Below are 18,840 nucleotides of genomic sequence, written 5' to 3' on the forward strand. Positions count from 1 at the left end.
GAATTTTCCTTATATACATATCAACCCATTTTTCTCATTAATTCACACATTTACCTATGGATTTTACAAATTTCTCAATTAAATCTGTAATTGACATTTTTGTCAAAAGTCACTTTATAAAACTTGTTAATCTACCTTCAAACTTTAATAATCTATCATAAAACATCAAAACAACCAAGAATTCAACAATGGCCTCATTCAAAATCTATAACAGTTTCGAAAACGAAGATACAGGCTAGCTAGATTAAGTTGCAATGAGCTCAAAAACGTAGAAATCATTAAAAACTGAGTAAAAACCATACCTTGATTAAGCTTCCAAGTGACCGAATGTTTAAGTTTATTTAATGTCTTTCTCAAGCTTGATTTTCGGTGGAAGGAAGATGACAACAATTGAATTTTTATGTTTTATTTTATTTATAAAACATTATTTCATAATTAATATTATAACCTTGTTAATTATCCTTATAATTTTCATGATATAAGCCCATTTTTGTCCACTAATTCTATTAATGGTATATTTACCATGCAAGTACTCATTCTTTTCATTTCTATAGTCAATTGATTCATTCCACTTAGAGAACTCATATTTTACGCCTTACGCGATTTAGTCTTTTTTACCGAATTAAGCACTTAAACGGTAAAATTTCTTTACAAAATTTTCACACGAGTATTCTATCATTCTGTAAACCTTAATAAAATAATTATTTTGACTTTGAATTTGTGGTCCCGAAACCACTGTTTCGGTTTGACCCAAAAACGGGTTGTTACATACCATATGTATATTTAGTTAACACAACTCTAATTCATATCTCACATAACATTCAATGCATACTTCATTATAGTTAAATAAACACATTTTGACATGAAACATACTTATAAACAATTCTCTCTTATTTAATATACATAATACAATATGAACTCACCAATTTACTTTCATTCGATTCTTACATAGGTTTTGTACGTACCTGTATTACTTATTTCGACCGAACTTTAATTCTTATCTTGATTATGCCCGTTGAACCATTCAGAATTGTTAAGGATACTAAGCAATCATGTATAGCTCGTACAATGCCATATCCCAGTTATGGTCTTACACGTTATCACATATCGATGCCACTATCCTAGACAGGGTCTTACACGAAATTGATTAACGATGCCAATGTCCCAGACATGGTCTTACATGTAATCACAATACAATGCCAATGTCCCATACATGCTCTTACATGTAATCACATCTCGGTAACCTAATTTCATGACATTTGTATCCTATACTATTCCTAAGGTTCGTACGAGACTTTCGGATGTCGTAACTCTGTCGATTCTTGCTCGTAGTTACTCATTTAACATTCATAGCAGTTCAATATCAAATAAACGTATATAATTCAATTCAATTCAATAATAAATAAGCATTTATAACACAATTTAAATACGTTTATTAGCATACGAACTTACCTCGATTGTCAAAACGTCGAAATGGATTGACTAGTCCGAAACTTTATTTTTCGCTCGATATAGACTCGTACGACGGTAACTTGATCTAATCAACCAAATTAAGCTATTTCAATTCATATTCTCTTAATTTTAATCCAATTTCATATTTTGGTAAAATTACTATTTTACCCCTACACTTTTGATCTTTTTACAATTAGTCCCTAAACTCGTAAAATGCAAATTTAATCAATTTCATCATAGCCCAAGCTAGCTAAATTTCATACATGCTCATAAAAGCTCATATCTTTCATTTATTCACACTTTTACCATACAATTTATCATATTTCACAATTTAGTCCAAAATTAACATTTTTATCACAAACCACTTTATAAAATATGAAAATCTAACATCAACTATTCATATTTCACTATTAAAAATCAAAGAACACATAAGCTCATCAATGGAAACTATCAAAATCTTTAACGATTTTGAAATGGAAGACACAGGCTAGCTAGATTAAGCTACAAAGATCTCAAAAACGTAGAAATTATTAAAAATGGGACAAAAACCGTACCTAGATGAGCAATCAAAGTTTGGCCGAACTTAATGCACTCCCATAGTTGTTTTTATTTAGAAAATTTTGGCTGGTGCCTTAAGGAAGATGATGACTATTACTTTTATTTTAATTATTATAACATTATTAACCATTTTACTAGAATAACCTTTGTTTTAACATTAAAAGTTCACTAATTCAAGTCCATTACCGTCTAATCATGCTATTAGTAGGCTAATTTCAATTTAAGGACTTTTATTTTGAGATTCTATAGATATTGAACCTTTTTTACTAATAGAATTCAACTTTTACGCTTTACGCGATTTAGTCCTTTTTACCGAATTAAGCCTTTAAACGGTAAAATTTCTTTATGAAATTTATATTATGCTATAAAACATAATAAAATATTAAAATAAATATTTTTACTTAGAATTTTGGTCCCGAAACCACTATTTTGATTAACCTTAAAAACAGGCTATTACAACATTAAAGGTGAGAATTAATGTGCTTTACAATTGAATTGAATTCATAGTTGATTGAATTGGATTGATTTGGAATATGTTATGAATGTATTAAGTAATTGGAAATTTGAAATGAATATATGTGTAATTTTGATAATGTGCGAATATGAGAATTGAATATTGGTTGTATTTGAAAAGTGAAATGAAACCCTATTAACTGTATCGGGCTGAGTCAAATATAGGTGGCATTTCATAGGATAGGAAGAGTTCAAGGATTTTTTTGACTTCGAATCGATGAGGCATTGGTGCTAATTTACTTCGGTTTAACCGATTAGACACTAGGTGTCAATTTATATAGCACTGGGCGTAGTTATTACTTTAGATTTATCTGCTGAGGCACTGGGTGCCAAACTGCTGTGTTGGTTGGATCTGTGTATCCATCCGAGTCTGAGTCATGTTAATAGGGGTAATTAAATAATAAATTTCTATAATCGATATTGAATGGTATTGTATGTGAATTGGAAATGAGATAGCAAATTGAAACATGAAAAATGAGATATGTTGTGATTAAATGAAATACATGAGTTATGTACTCATGAATTGAATATGGAATGAATAATGCCATTGTATAAAAAAATGTGGTTTGATATGTGAAAAGCTATTTATATGGCAAGTGATGTGGATTGGGACATTTGTTAAACAAATTAAATATGATAGCATGTGTAAATTGAGTATAGTATGAAACGATATGTTATTATGCATGAATTCGAAATGATGGTATATGGTAGTTGTGAGCTTAGATCATAATATGTTTGTATAATTCAAATTGTGCATTTTGTATCCTCATTTCTTTAGTTGTTCATATTATAGAAATATCACTGAGTTTTACTCGGTGTACGGTTTTGTTTTTCGTACGTAGGTTAGGTACTTCTATTTTGATCACTGACTTAGTATCAAACAACAATCTTGATCTCAAATGTGGTGATGTTTATCTTTTGTAATGGCATGTACCTAGGATGTGTTTGGTTTTTAATGAATTTGGTATATGGTTTGCAATTAAGTTTAAGTATAATGTTGGTTTGGTATATATATGTAAACATGTGTTTGTGTTTGAAGCCATAATGTGGTATGTTGAATTGAACCAAGATTTGTTATGTATTTGTGAATTTAAGTTGATGTTTTAGGTAGATATGAGCTAGGACAAATTGATTGATTTTGGCATGTTTAAAACTTTGATTTGAATTATGTATTGATGATATGTTTTGATGATATAAATATGGTACCAATGAGGGTACATTGGTTAGGCATTTAGGATGATTATTTAGACATGCTTTGAGTGTGTTTAATCATGTTTTGAATAGGTTAAACAAATGGTTTTTGAGTTTCTTAATGCCCAAGAAAGTAGAAAATGGTAAACTTGTTGTTTAAGGCACATTTTAGGTCCACACGGCCAGAAACACGGGTGTATGACTTGGCCGTGTGAGACACACGGCTAGCACACGGGCGTGCGAGGCCATTTTGAGAGTTACACGGCCTAGCACACAGGTGTGTGGTTTGGCCATGTGACCCAAGTCAGAGAGTTACATAGGTTGGGACACGGCTATGTGTCCCTACTTCAAATTTCCACACGGTCTGAAACACGGGCATGTGCCTCAGCTGCATGACCCCTGCAATTAAATTTTTCTAACTTTTTCCTAAATTTTTCAAATGTTCCTAAATTAGTCCCAAATCATTTCTAAAGGGATTTTTAGGCCTCGAATGCTTGAATAAGGGATGTCATGCATGTCCATGATGAATTATATTATGATTGTTGAATTGTTTTGAAATGAATGATTTAGATTACATTTATTCGGTAATGCTTCAAAACCCTATTCTGGCGACAGATACGGGTTAGGGGTGTTACACCTTTGTAGTCCCTATACAGAAGTACAAATATTAGAACCATAACCGATATCTAATACCCAAGAAGTAAATGTTGATAAATTAATATCAATAAAGTTGATGTTCCGCTTTCCTTTTCCTTCTTTACCTCTTCATGACAGGTAGGGTAGTTCCACTTCCAGTGTCTAGTCTTGCCACAATGGAAACATTTTCCTTCCTTAACAACTCCTCCTCTAGGTTTCATTACAGTCTTTCCCTTGTTGGGTTTGGTCTTGCCATTGTCCTTAGGCTTTACCTTAGCATTAAGCATTCATTTTCCCTTGTCTCTTCTGGACAATTAGAATAGGCTTAGGTCCAACCCTTTTCATGTTACTTTTAGCAGTTTGCAACATGCTAAGTAACTGTGAAAAGTCTTATTAATTTCATTCATGTTAAAATTAAGGACAAATTTTCTAACAGTGGCCAACTCCACACATAGAGGGAATCCTAGTTTTTCAAGGCTTTCAATATAACCTATCATTTTGAGAACGTGAGGTCCCATAAGAGTTCCCTCCACTATTTTGCATCGGAACAGAGGTTTAGAGCTCTTGTACCTCTCTTGATGTGCTTTCCTCTATATAATTTCTTAAGGTGCTAGATCATATCATAGGCAACCATATCCTTATGTTGCTTTTGAAGCTAAAGAATCATGGTGGAAAGATTAGGCATTTTATGTCTAATATGTCATCAAGATGGTTCTTATAAGTATCCTTGTCAGCTCTAGAGGCACTAGCAGCTAGTTCATTAGGAATGGGTTCTTTAGTGACATATAATTTCTGTTCTTATTTAAGGACAATCCTCAAGTTACGAAACTAGTCAAGGAAGTTCAAGCCATTGAACTTGTCCTTCTCAAGGACAGAACGCACTGATAAAGAGTTTGTGTTGTTTGCCATAATAAATCTACAATAATAAAACATGCTTATGATTAAATTTACCAAGTTTATTTTAAAAACTAAAAGGACATTATCAAATGATGCTCACACTATTTTATTCAAAATTAATAACCCTCGTATATTAATTTCAGAAAATCCTTTCTCTAAAGTTTTTTTTCTAATGGACAAAGATCCATATTTCACCTTGTCTTGAGTTAACTTTAGGTACTCTTAAGATTATTGTTATTTAGGTAAGCAACACTTGCTAATTACATCCTATGTAATTATTTATCTGGTGAACAATTCTTGTTCCAATCGTCTCATAATCATCCAAATCTCTTGCCTCTAGGTTTCTAATCTTATTAGAGTAACTTAGTTAAGTTATTAACCAATATTATAACAGATGAATATCACTCACTTATTCTTCATGTTTGACCAAGATAGATATAAATACTTCACTTTAGTAGAACCCACGTTGCACCAATCGAGGCTTTAACGAGGGAAAATATTGAAAGGTAATCTTAAGTTAATATTTTATTGAGGGTTTTAAATAAAATTCATCTCACCATTAATGTTCAACTTTAATCCATTTTATTGATTTATTAAAGCTATTTGTATCACTAACATGAAATGTAACACCCTGAATTTGGGCCTAGAAGTTTTGGGCCTTGAGCATGGGAGCGGTTGAAGGCAGCTTATAATATTCTGTTGTGCATGAAAATTTCGTTAATGAAGGCTTGTTTTAGTGGTTAAGTGTATTGAGAAGTGTTGGAGAAGTCCTGGGTTCAAACCTGGACTCTAACAAAAATTTTGGTTTAAGGTGAATCAACCCTGGGTGTAGTAGGTAGGCCTCAAGAATATTGTTGGAGAAATTGTGACACAAAAAGCCTTGTGGCTTAGTGGCAAGTAGCGTGTGGAGCATCTGAGGGGAGGCATGGGTTCGAATCCCATGGCAAGCAAAGAGCATTTATTTTGTTAATAGGGGGCGACAAGAGTTGGTGTTGAATTTAAACTCTGATGATGGAGGGATCCCACATCGGGAAGCTAACATAAGAGTGGATGCGAAGCTGGCTTTAAATATAGAGAACCATGAGGAGAGTAAATGTACCTTTCTTGGCTGATCCCTTTCGCTTTATGGCGTGCTCGTTTGGGTTGGACATCGGCTAAGAGTGCTCGAGCGTGGATTAACTCCATCTCCAATCGGTGTGTATTTTCTCGCTACTCTAGTGTAGGATGGCTACTTGGGCGCGATGGTAGAAAGGGGTCATGTGGGCCCAATGGGCCTCTGAGCCCAATTGGATAAGTTGTTTGATTGTGTAGTAAATATTGGACTAGGCTAGGTGAATCTCATATCGTGGCTAGATTTGGGCTAAAAGGGCCACACGAGCGTGTGGGCCCATTTAATGAGAAGGGCTTTAGGCCCATTCGTATTGTTATCCCTGTTTAGAATACTTTAGTTTACCAAATTACTGAAATATCCTCAGTTGTAAAATTACCAAAGTACCCTCGGTTTATAAAATTACCCAAATGTCCTCGATTTGTAAAATTATCGAAATACCCTCAGTTTGCAAAATTATTGAAATACCCTCAACATGTAAAATTATTAAAGTACCCTCGATTTACAAAATTACCATTTTACCCTCGATTTATAGAATTACTGTTTTACCCTCGATTTACAAAATTACTATTTCACCCTCGATTTACAGAGTTACTATTTTACCCTTGAATTACAAAATTACTATTTTACCCTCGATTTACAGAATTACCGTTTTACCCTCGATTTATAGAATTACCATTTTACCCTCGATTTAGAGAATTACCATTTTTCCCTCGATTTAGAAAATTACTAAAATACCCCTTGTTTGTAAAATTACTAAAATACCCCCTGATTTGTAAAATTACTGAAATACCCTCGACTGGTAAAAATTACCAAAGTACCCTCGATTTATAGAATTACTATTTTACCCTCAATTTACAGAATTACTATTTTACCCTTGATTTACAAAATTATCGTTTTACCCTCGATTGTGAAATTACTGAAATACCCCCATAGGGTAGAATTACCAAAACACCCCTAGTTTGTAAAATTGCCAAAATACCCTTGTAGGGTAGAATTACTAAAATACCCTAGTAAGGTAGAATTACCGAATACCCCGTAGGGTAGAATTACCGAAATACCCCTGTAGGGTAGAATTACTGAAATACCCCTGTAGGGTAGAATTACCGAAATACCCCTGTAAGGTAAAATTACCGAAATACCCCTGTAGGGTAGAATTACTGAAATACCCCTGTAGGGTAGAATTATCGAAATACCCCTGTAGGGTAGAATTATCGCAATACCCCTATAGGGTAGAATTACCGAAATACCCCTGTAGGGTAGAATTACTAAAATACCCCTGTAGGGTGGAATTACCGAGATACCTTGTGGGGTAAAATTACCATTTTGCCCCTAAGGTGTGAAATGATTTGCTTTTGCCCTTGTGGGCAAGTGGTGACTTGAATGTGTGTGGTTGTGGATTTGATTGTGAATATATGTTGGTGATATGAATGATTTGACTGTGATTGTTTGATTCAAATATGGACATGATATTCTAATTCTGTATGTTGTATGCGATGACATGTATATCTGTTGCATGGGATATGGGTTATATTGATGGAGGAAGCGTTCTGGCAGCCTCGCTGCAATCTGGTGGCTTCGCCACATATATTTGTTCTGGTGACTTCGTCACAATATCCGGCACCTCATTTGCAATCCGGTGGCCGCCACATATATCTGATTCCGTGACTTCGTCACAATATCTGGCAGCCTCGCTGCAATTTCTGTGGTGTGTAGCGGTTGGGTGGGTCGAGTAGTCTCCCCACATGGTGTAAGGTTGGTACGGGGGTGTATACGGCTGGATTGGGTTGGGATTGCATTCACATTCTGATTTTGATTCTATTACGACATCGATTCGATTACATTACCTAATTCGATTACGGTTCGATTACGATTACATTACGACATCGATTCGATTGCTACCTAATTCGATTACGGTTACGATTTTGATTACGTCACCGATTTCGATTCGATTCGATTCGATTCGATTTCGATTCTAGTTATGATAATGTTTCTTATTCTGTAATGGGTTAAAGCCCATCTGATACTGTCTGTTATAGTGGGCTAAGGCCCAATTGATCTTGAATCGTAAGTAAGGTGGGGCGGACTTTTAATTCTTTTATATGACCGACTGTTCCTGTTTATAGTAGGGATTTCAAACTGAGTTTTCGTAAACTCACCCCGTTTATTAACCTTTTAGGTAATTTCCAGCCTTAGACAGATCGGAGCTGCGAGGGGCTCGGAGGAAGCCACACACACTATTTATGTTACAATTTTGATTATTACTTTTAAATGTTTTATGTGGGTTGTAGTAAAGTCGTTGCAATTTTTTGGATTTCAAATTTGGAATTTTATTTATTGTTCTTATAATTGCTAGTATTAGAACACGGTTTTCCAAAGCAACTCATCGTTGTTCAAAACATCACGTAACCGCAATTGTTTTTAAATTAAGCTTCCAGAATCGCCGTGATTTTTTACAAAGTTGTTAAGAATGTTATTCATTGAGGTTTTCTAACAAGGTTTAAAAGGATACAAGTTTTAATTATTAAGAAGGGTTTTTAATGGAAACATGGTTTCCGAAAAACACTTCAATGTGACACGCTAGATTCGAGCCAAACTTCTAGGCCGAGTTTGGGGTGTTACATGAAAAATATAAAGAAATAAATAAATGAAATAGTTATAGCCCATTAAACTAAGGTGGTCCCTCCTAAGCCAATGGGAGAATCGAAAGGAATCTTAAGGGTGTAAGTCGCTTCACAAGCTTCTTTCTCACTTAAGGTAGCCTAACCTTCATCTCCTTAAATCGTAGCAGCTTGTACAATTTACAATTATTGAAACTCATTTTACATACGAGGGAATTGGATAAGAAAAAAAAAACAAGGGAAAAATAGAAAGGCATGACACGTAGGCTGCATTTATAAAATTTTATCCCAGCGAAATGTCAGAAACTGCACTCAAATCTCTATAAAAAAAGCATCACTGATTGTAAATTTTTATCAAAAAAAGAATATTTTCAAAATTAGAATATTTTTCTAACCTTTGATTTATGAGTGTTCTTATTGGAAAAACTTTTGTTCCTAATTTTCAATTGTTACTAACAGGTTAACAATTAACTTCGAATAGCGAAGACACCATCACCCCAAGACATATTTATTAACACTTAGAAAATAATATATTAGATCCAATAGGAATTAAAATCAATGATTAATAGTTAATCAGTGACTAAGAGGAATAGGTTATCACATATGTGAAACAGATTACATACACAGTTTATTAAACAGATTACATATATCAAATATACATAAAATAGATTGAGTAACTCAAATCATACAACATAATCTCATACAATCACATCAACCAGTAAATTTAATCTCGAAGCTATATCGTACAATTGGCTCTGATACCACTATCGGATCACCGGTACACATCGTAGTACAACGGAAAAAATATCCAATGATCATTAGCCATGGATCCAGTACTAGGAACGAATCGAGATGAAAAAAAGGATTGAAAATATACCTTTTCGAAACTAAAAAAAGTGACAAAATAACATTGTTGATAAGATTCCTATGAACGATGTCGATCCCAAGCCGCAATAACAATGTCTGACCTCTACATAATCCATGCAGTCAAAGAACAAAAGACAAAACTCTCTTGAAATTTTTTAAAGAGAATTTTCAAACACGATTGCTAGACCTTTTGATTTGTTTTTCTTGGTAACCCTAACGTAATTAGGGATTCGTATTCCTTTTATTTTTCTTTGATATCACATATAAAAAAAATATGATTATTCCTTTATTTTTAGAGAAACAAATGGAAAACCAGGAAAAGAAATTATATTCTTTCCAAAAGAATATCATTTCCATGTCCTTTATTTTTGACCGAAATTATTATAATTGTTCATATTAATAATTTCGTAAACTATATACAATTAATATTTTATATTAATCAAATTCATATATTAATTTTCTCTATGTTCAATATATTGTGTACATATAATGTGTTCAATATTTAACTATCAAATTAAATTAATTGAATAATTAATTTAATTCATGTAACAGTTAATTACAATACCAATTGTATTTGGATTCTGTTCGCTTGAACTATAGGATGTGACCTTGTAGGCTCTTGTAACATTAGTAGTAATACTAGAATGTTTCTAATATTATAAACAATAAGTGGCGTCTAGCAATGCGTCATTGCTACTTAAGTTAAAAGAAGTCGTAATTAGACATAACATTTCTGTGATAATTTTTTTTCATGTATTATATCCTTTTATCCTTAATATCTAGATTGGACACAAGTCATGAAATAGTCACACTTGTATAGTCCAATATCATATTTCTTAATATTCTGGGTAGACTATAATAAACGAACAAGTATGATATCTCTTATCAACTTATTCGAGAATGGTCATGCATTTCTAGTCTTACTCTATCAAGAAGCCTAAGATATTGCTTCCATTATGTAGGAAGGAAAAATCCTATCTTGATCAATCATAACCCACTACATAGATTGCAACATACCCAACATTAATCTTTATAGTATAACTTGTTATGGTAGATGTTTGACTGTGTCAAAATATACGACTCACGATGTTGGGACAATGATGATCTCAAGTCTGAGGATCATATACATAGTTATCACTATGAGTAATGTTGTGACTATTACATAATAATCAAATAACCATACTCATAGCGGATCAATCTAGTATATTTGCAACATACCCAACATTAATCTTTATAGTATAACTTGTTATGGTAGATGTTTGACTGTGTCAATATACGACTCACGATGTTGGGACAATGATGATCTCAAGTCTGAGGATCATATACATAGTTATCACTATGAGTAATGTTGTGACTATTACATAATAATCAAATAACCATACTCATAGCGGATCAATCTAGTATATTTTTCTCAAACACAAACTCATGTATCGATTTTAACATCCCTATGTTAATGACAACACTTTGTTATCAATTAACTACACATTAGTCTCAGTGCATTATCATTGTCCAAGCCCACAATAATACTTGACTAAGAAAATTTTAAGAATAATCATATTATTCTCAGGACTTTATTATTAACCAGATTTTTATACAAGCATAAAAAAATAAAAAAATAGAAATGGCAATGACTTATGTTAACAAACAAGCTAAAATGAATATGTGATCACAATTAAATCTTGATTAGTTTTTGGACAGTCGTAACATCACAAGGTAAGTTGCGTAATGGGGGTTCTCCAGCCTGCTTGCCGATTTAGTGTCACTAGTTGAGTCATGAACTAAGATTCACCAGTCAAAGCCAGAGTTAAACTCCTATTAGGAAAGAAAGATATGGTGTATCTATAAACTCCTATTAGGAAAGAAAGATATGGTGTATCTAGGAACATTTTTCATTCAAGTAACACATTTCCTAAGTCAAGTAAGGTATCCTCAGATTTCTAGGACATTTAGTTCATATAAATACGACGCTTATTGCAAGAGAATTCTCTCATCGAATATTCTGTCATCAAGTCTTTGTTCTGAATCAAGTTTATGGTGACTAGTTAATGCCTCTATCCTATTTGATTTGATTGTCTTAAAAGCTAGGTTCGCTTGCATGTTTGAATTATGTAAATTCTATCTGCGTAGTAATCTGGGTGTTTGTTTATATTGCGAACTAGCCGGACCATCTACCAGCAAGGATGAAGGCAAATCCAAGCTTCTTTAAATTATCAGCTTTTTTGATGAGTGGTTAAGAATTTCCATAAGTGTGTTAACTAATATGTTTTTTAGCATGAATATTTATGGTTCGTATCTTGTGTGCGAACTGTTATGATTTTCAAGAACTTTGTTTTTAAAACTAAGTTCCAAAATTAAGTTTTCTTCAAACCTCTATTTTCAAGTTGTGAAACTCAGTTTCCAAGTTATGTTTTTAAGCTATGATTTTAAATATATGTTTTATGTGAGCTGCTAAGCAAGCCTATGTTTTAAGATATGTTTTTAAAAGTACAATTTTAGAAACTATGTGAGCACGTTTCATGCTATATAAGTTCCATTTTCAAATAAGCACAAACTAAGTTTTTTAAGTTTGATGTTTAGTAAATACATGAGAAACTACTTTACAAACTTATATGTTTTTTTTCTGACAAGCAGGCAAAAATGGCAATCTAGGTCTCTCATCTTTACAACGAACCCAGCTCGCAACTTTATTTTCAAACTAAGTCTTTTTTCTGTTTTAAACTCTGGATTTTAAGCATACTTTGTCGATTCCTTATTATTCACTAAGTTAGGAATGAACTCATCCACAATTCTCTTACTTCGCAGGTAAGTAGGTCGTGAATGGTAGTGGCGAGGTAGATGACTTGGCGAGGCTCATCCCTGAATAGATACTGGTGAACCAAGGCATTAGGCTGTAGTATCCCTAAATCGGGTCTAGTAGTTTCGGGTATATTTTTGGGTTCCGAGTGTCAAACTAGGAATTTATAGGGTTTCTAGTAATTTTTAATTTAATTTAGGAGGGTAATTTCATCTAAAATAGATTAAACAATAATCCAAAAATTTTAAAAATATTTTCAAAAATCATTTTAAAGATTTTAAATAATTAATAGTGAAAATAATCAATTTGGGTTGAAAAGAATTTTAAAATAATTTTTATTTGGGATAATTTGAGTAAAATTTAAATATTAATTAAATAAGATTTAATTGTAAAACAAGGGAAATTTTAGAGTATTTATAAGGCAAATAAACCTTAAAAATCAGAATTTTGGAGGGAAAGGATTAAATGGTAAAGTAAGGGAAATGTGGGAGTAGCAATTTGGCAAATTTCCCAATTTTTAAATTTCTGGTGGGTGGTTTCAGTTTTAAAACTAACGTATCTAGCCCACTTTTCACACATTTTACATTAGATTAGAGAGCTTTAAAATTCATTTTCTTTGCATGATTTTAAAGATCTGTCATCAAAGAATAGATCCAACCAATTTACTTCTCAAAATGCTCTCTCAATTCACCCAAAATTATTCTAAAATGTAGCCAAAAATATTTTGAAATTTCTCAAGTTTCTTGAATCAAGATTTTCAATCAATGAATTTAAAGTGAATCAAAGCTCTGAATCTTAAAGAGGACTGAGATAACCAGAATTGAGGCTTGGATTTGCTTGGTTGATCACTTGTTTGTGGTAGAATAATTTGGGTGGTGAGTGTTTTTAAGGGTGATTTGGTAAATTGACCCTCATTTATGTTTAATTAGTAGCTTAATTGATGATTTCAATTGATTAATTATGGTTGAATGGTTGATTTTTGCAAGATTGGTATTATATGTACAAGAGTTGAATTTTTATTGAATAATGGTAAGTAAGCATTTAGGTGGTTTTGTGCAATTTAATTAGGCTAATTATATTGATGATTAAAGCATGTTTACTAGAGTTTTTTTATCAGGATATATTGGTGTTACAATTCGTAATTGAATATTGGAAAACGGAAAATGAAATGCTTGATTTAATTGGATATTAAATGGCTATGTTACATGTTACACATAAGCATTTTGTCACATTAAATTGAGCATAATAATGACTGATTTATATGCTACGTTTGACTGAATATATTGATAACATGTATGGTGGATCCACTGGATATAGTTGGCATACCATAGGATTTGTGAGTACTCACCTTTATTTGTGACATTATGAGTATATGGCTCTAGGTAGACTGATTTGTTTAGAGTAGATAAGGAAGTGTTAAGCATGATCTCTACTCATTGGGTTATTTGAGGTGCTATAAGGGAGCATGTGGTTCAGCTCGCTCAACTCGGTGGATTGTATTTGATTTTTGTGGGAGTTCAGAGATCTGTTTATCTGATGTAAGATTGTTCGATTAAGCCATGAGAAGTGTATGCCAATATATTTATGTGTGATTATTGTTATATCATTCGATGTTTGTAAGCCATGAATAATTGATTCTTAATATTATTAAAGCATATGGAAATTAAATTGACATGTTTCATTATTATGGCTGATAATTTGTAATTGAATGGATGTGATTTAAGCATGATTTGGATGTTGATTTACTAGTCGTTTTTATTTGGATGTTGATTTACTAGTCGTTTTTATTAACATTCACTGAGCTTTTTAAAGCTCACACCCTTACAATTCGTGCAGTTAATCATCGGGCTTGAAGAGCTGAGGAGCCTAGCAAGAGAGTTCCAAGAGATTTAGGCTTGATAGAAACTTTATTACACGTTTTAGAGACTTTAATCAGTGTGGAACTCCAGGGAATTAGTTCAATTTTGGTTGTAATTAGACTTTGGACATTGGACATTTTATTTTGGTTGGTTTTATAATAATTTTGAGGCATGTTTGAGTTCAAGTATTGAATGATTTACAGTGTATTGTTGCTTGATAACACGGTGTGTGGGGCATGAAATTTATACTAACGATTGTCTAAATGAAGCTTCCATAGATTAGTTCACTAGTGACTAAGGTACACCACTTGTTTGATTTATTCGATGTTTGTTATGCATGAAATTGATGCCTAATTCTATATAATTGAGGCTTAATTGATGTTAATAAATTCAATTGAAGGTGTATGTATATGTATGTTAATTAATCGTAGTTAAATCAGGTTTAATTGGCTATTAAAATATGCAAAATCGGGTTTTAAAATGAGTTTTTTCACAAAAATAGGTGCAGTGGTTTTCACACGAGTGTGTGCCTGTCCATATAGGCATGTGAGGGGTGCACACGGGCGTGTGGAGACTGGAGCTATCATACACAGGCATGTGGGATTTTCGCACGAGCATGTACAATCGACTTAAAATTTTTTCACGATACGAACACAGTCGTTTAATGACACACGGTTTGGGGGACACATTCGTGTGGGTTTTGAGGGGGTTTGAATTTTTGTCTTTTTAAATTGATTTTCTTATTTAACTTACAATTTAGTCTTGAAGATTGATTAGTCTAATTAAAGGCTTAGATGATAAGGAAACTTGGTAAAATTTTAGGATTAGTCTTGTAATGGGTAAAATTTGATAGAAACGCACTTAATTTATAATTCGAAATAAGTCCTAATTGTTTGTATTTGTTACAATTTAGTCCCTAATAGTAAAACTTGAATTAGACATAGTAAATGAATTGAAATTAAGCTAAAAATTTTAGGTTTGCATAGTTTGATTAAAAGAAAGTTGGTAACCACTTAGATCTAAAGTGAGGTTAGTTTTACCATAGGTGGTAAAATGACGAAAATGCCTTTATGTTAAATTACCTAAATTGGCTCATGCTCTTATGTTAAATTACCTAATAGTACTTATGTTATATTTGATGTTTGTGAACCCTTAAGTCTTTTTTCTATTGACAGGCGAACCATTCCTTTATTTTTTTGTAAGCTTGCATGTTTTATATAACATACATAAATTTATTCCACTATTGTGTACTAAATTCTATAAAGTTAAATTTTTTTTTTTTTTGCAAACCACGTATTAGAATATCATCTTTTATTATGAATAAAGTTGATGATTATTCATGCATGAGTGCTACATGTATTTCCTTTTTTTCATAATACGCGAGTCAGATTTATTGATAAGTACTATTTTTTGCAACCTCAGAAATTACATGCGTACCCCTGATAGAGATAGTCTTTCTACTTAGCAAACCAAGGCAAAATGTGCAAACCCATGTATTTATGTGAACCCTATCAAAGTATGAAAACCCATGTATGCATGATTTCTTTATTTGCAAAGTCTGTTTGTTTATGAAACGATATTGTATATTGCGAACTTAAGTACTATGCAAACTATTGACATTGAGCAAACCTATACTGCTGTATGCAAGCTTATGTTTTTATGCGAACTCATACTTTGTGTGTTGTAAACTTATGTTATATTTGATGTTTATGAACCCTTAAGTCTTTCTTCTATTTGACAGGCGAACCTTTCCTTTATTTTTTTTGTAAGCTTGCATGTTTTATATAACATACATAAATTTATTCCACTATTGTGTAATAGATTAGCATATTACATGTTGCAAATAAGTGGTGTGTTGGAGGATAGGTTGGAAGTTAACAAAGAATCACTTCGATGGCCAATGTGGCACACCAGATTTAGGTCATACCTACTCGGTAGGGTTTGGGGTGTGACATATACCACCTATCGGACCATATAAATGATAATCTCTTCAGTAATTACTTTACTAGTAACAATGCGTCAAAACAATAGACTTATACTTACAAACAGACATGCACCTGTAGATCAACATTGTTCAAGCTTCAACAGTACAACAAACATCCCACAATAATTCAATTCCTCATCATCAGCAGAACATGAATTGAAACATACCACAACAACACAGTACTGATATACATAAAACAAACACTGAGGATTTGAGTTCAGAAACTCACCAGCAAAAATACTTGAAAGCTAATATCGACTACATCTGCTTAATTTTTCCCTTTTTGTTTTAGCCTCCTCTTTCTCAGATAGCTAAGCATAACAACCACTTCAGAATAAAAATAAAGGCATGCATATATAAGAAAACCATGATTCATTTGCATGCAGAGAAACTTTAAAGGTTAATAATGACCTTAATCATCACAGTACAAATTCAATGAAATAAAATGAAATCCTCAATTTTCTTCCCTTTTTCCTCAATCAAAGGATAGAGAAGAGTTAGAAAGATTACTCGTTTACTAAATTATCAATTTCATAAGCTAATACATCAGTTTCTGCCCATGCAGGCCGCTCTTACAAAACAAACCAGAAGAGAATATAGAAGAAAGAAAATGAATACAGAAATAAGAGAGTGCTCCCAAAAGAACGATGTTTATCTCCTATATAACCTTCCCGTACTTCAAACACCAAAGCCAATTCATCAGCATCAAAATTAATGTTCCTCATCATAATGTTTTCCACAAAGAAAACACCCAATTCTAAAGTAACGAGACTAATAGTTGAAATCTAACCAATTACTAAAGAAATTAGAAAGATTTGCGTAATTACACTAGGACCCTTATAAACAGAAAGTTTTATAATTAGATACCCATAATTATTGTTGTACTTATCCTTTAACATTCCTATTTATGACAATTCACCCACCCTTAAAGGAAATTTTGTCCTCAAAATTTCTTACATCCTAACAAGAGGAAAAGAAATGTTGACCTTTTCTTCCTCTTTCCAAATAGCCTCATTTCCTATGGAGTATACATATCCCATCTTTGATTGGTCTAAGAACTTGACATCATTTGCACATGGTAAGCTTGTTTAAAAGATCACTTTACCCCACTTATAATAAACAAAAATTTAATAACTGCACTAAAGTAGTGTACACTAACTAATAACCCGCAGGAGGTGCTTCAAAAAACCTTCACATCGAGGTACTTAGTTGATTAGTCTGCATGAAACACAATGTGGTTAGATCTGCATATAATCTTAGTAGATAGATTTATGGCTGCCATGTTGCGAGCGCATTTGGCGAATACTTGATTTGGGAACTCTACTTGGCGGATACTTGACTTGCAAAGTTTACTTGGTGGATACTTGACTTGCAAACTTTACTTGGTGGATACTTTCCCTCCTCCCATAACTGAAAATCAAAAGGTTTCAAAGTGACTCGTCTGAGATGCTAACACGTGTTAATCACGGATTGGACGCCTTGGACAGTTTCTTTTTAAATTTGAAAACCTAAAGCTTCCAAAGGGTGTTTTGGTTTCTAATCGTATTTCGGGAAGTGAAATCATTACTTACACAATCAGTTAATTTTTACTCCAAAATTTTTTGCCTTTTGCATACCTTCTGAAATCCCTAGTCTCTTCTTTCGTCTTTTTCTACTTCTTTCAATTCCTTTTTGTTGGAGTATTTCTTCTACTTTTCCTTCTGAAATTAAATCAATTCCAAAGGTAAACCTTTATTTTTCATTTTCCTTTCTTTAAATACGACTGCCAAAATGCCTAAGGTTAGAATAGGTTTCAGAGGTAGGGCAAAGGGTCATGATGGTCAGAGTAATCAAGGTCGTGGAAGTAGTTTGACCACTGAGGGTGGTGAGGAGCCCCAAAATCATAAAGTTAGCACGTCGGTGGAAGTGCCTTCCTACCATTGCTTGACAACTAGGGGTGAGTATTCGGTCGAGTCGAGTTGAATCGAATCAAAAAATTTTGAGTTAGTCTAGTTGACGAATCCTATTTTAGCAACCGAACTCAATTTGAATTTTTTTTAATCCCATCGAATCGAGTAAAAAAATTTCAAGTTGAGTTAATGAATCCTATTATTTATACTCAATGTTTCATTTACATGAACCAATTATTTAACTAGTAAATGAAGTATAAAATTTTTTAACTACATACATAATATAGTGGTTTTACCCTTTAACTTAAAGAGTAAACATTTATCAAAACAACGTAGTTTTAACTTTTAACTTAATGGTTTTGACTTTTAACTTTAGAAAAGGTAAACATTTATCAAAATGGCATAGTTTTGCCTTTTCTTATTCATATTTTTGGATAAATTGAATTTTGTAATTCATATTCGAGTTGAACC

This window comes from Gossypium arboreum, chromosome 1 (genome assembly GCF_025698485.1).
Source record: "Gossypium arboreum isolate Shixiya-1 chromosome 1, ASM2569848v2, whole genome shotgun sequence".
NCBI classification, from domain to species: domain Eukaryota; kingdom Viridiplantae; phylum Streptophyta; class Magnoliopsida; order Malvales; family Malvaceae; genus Gossypium; species Gossypium arboreum.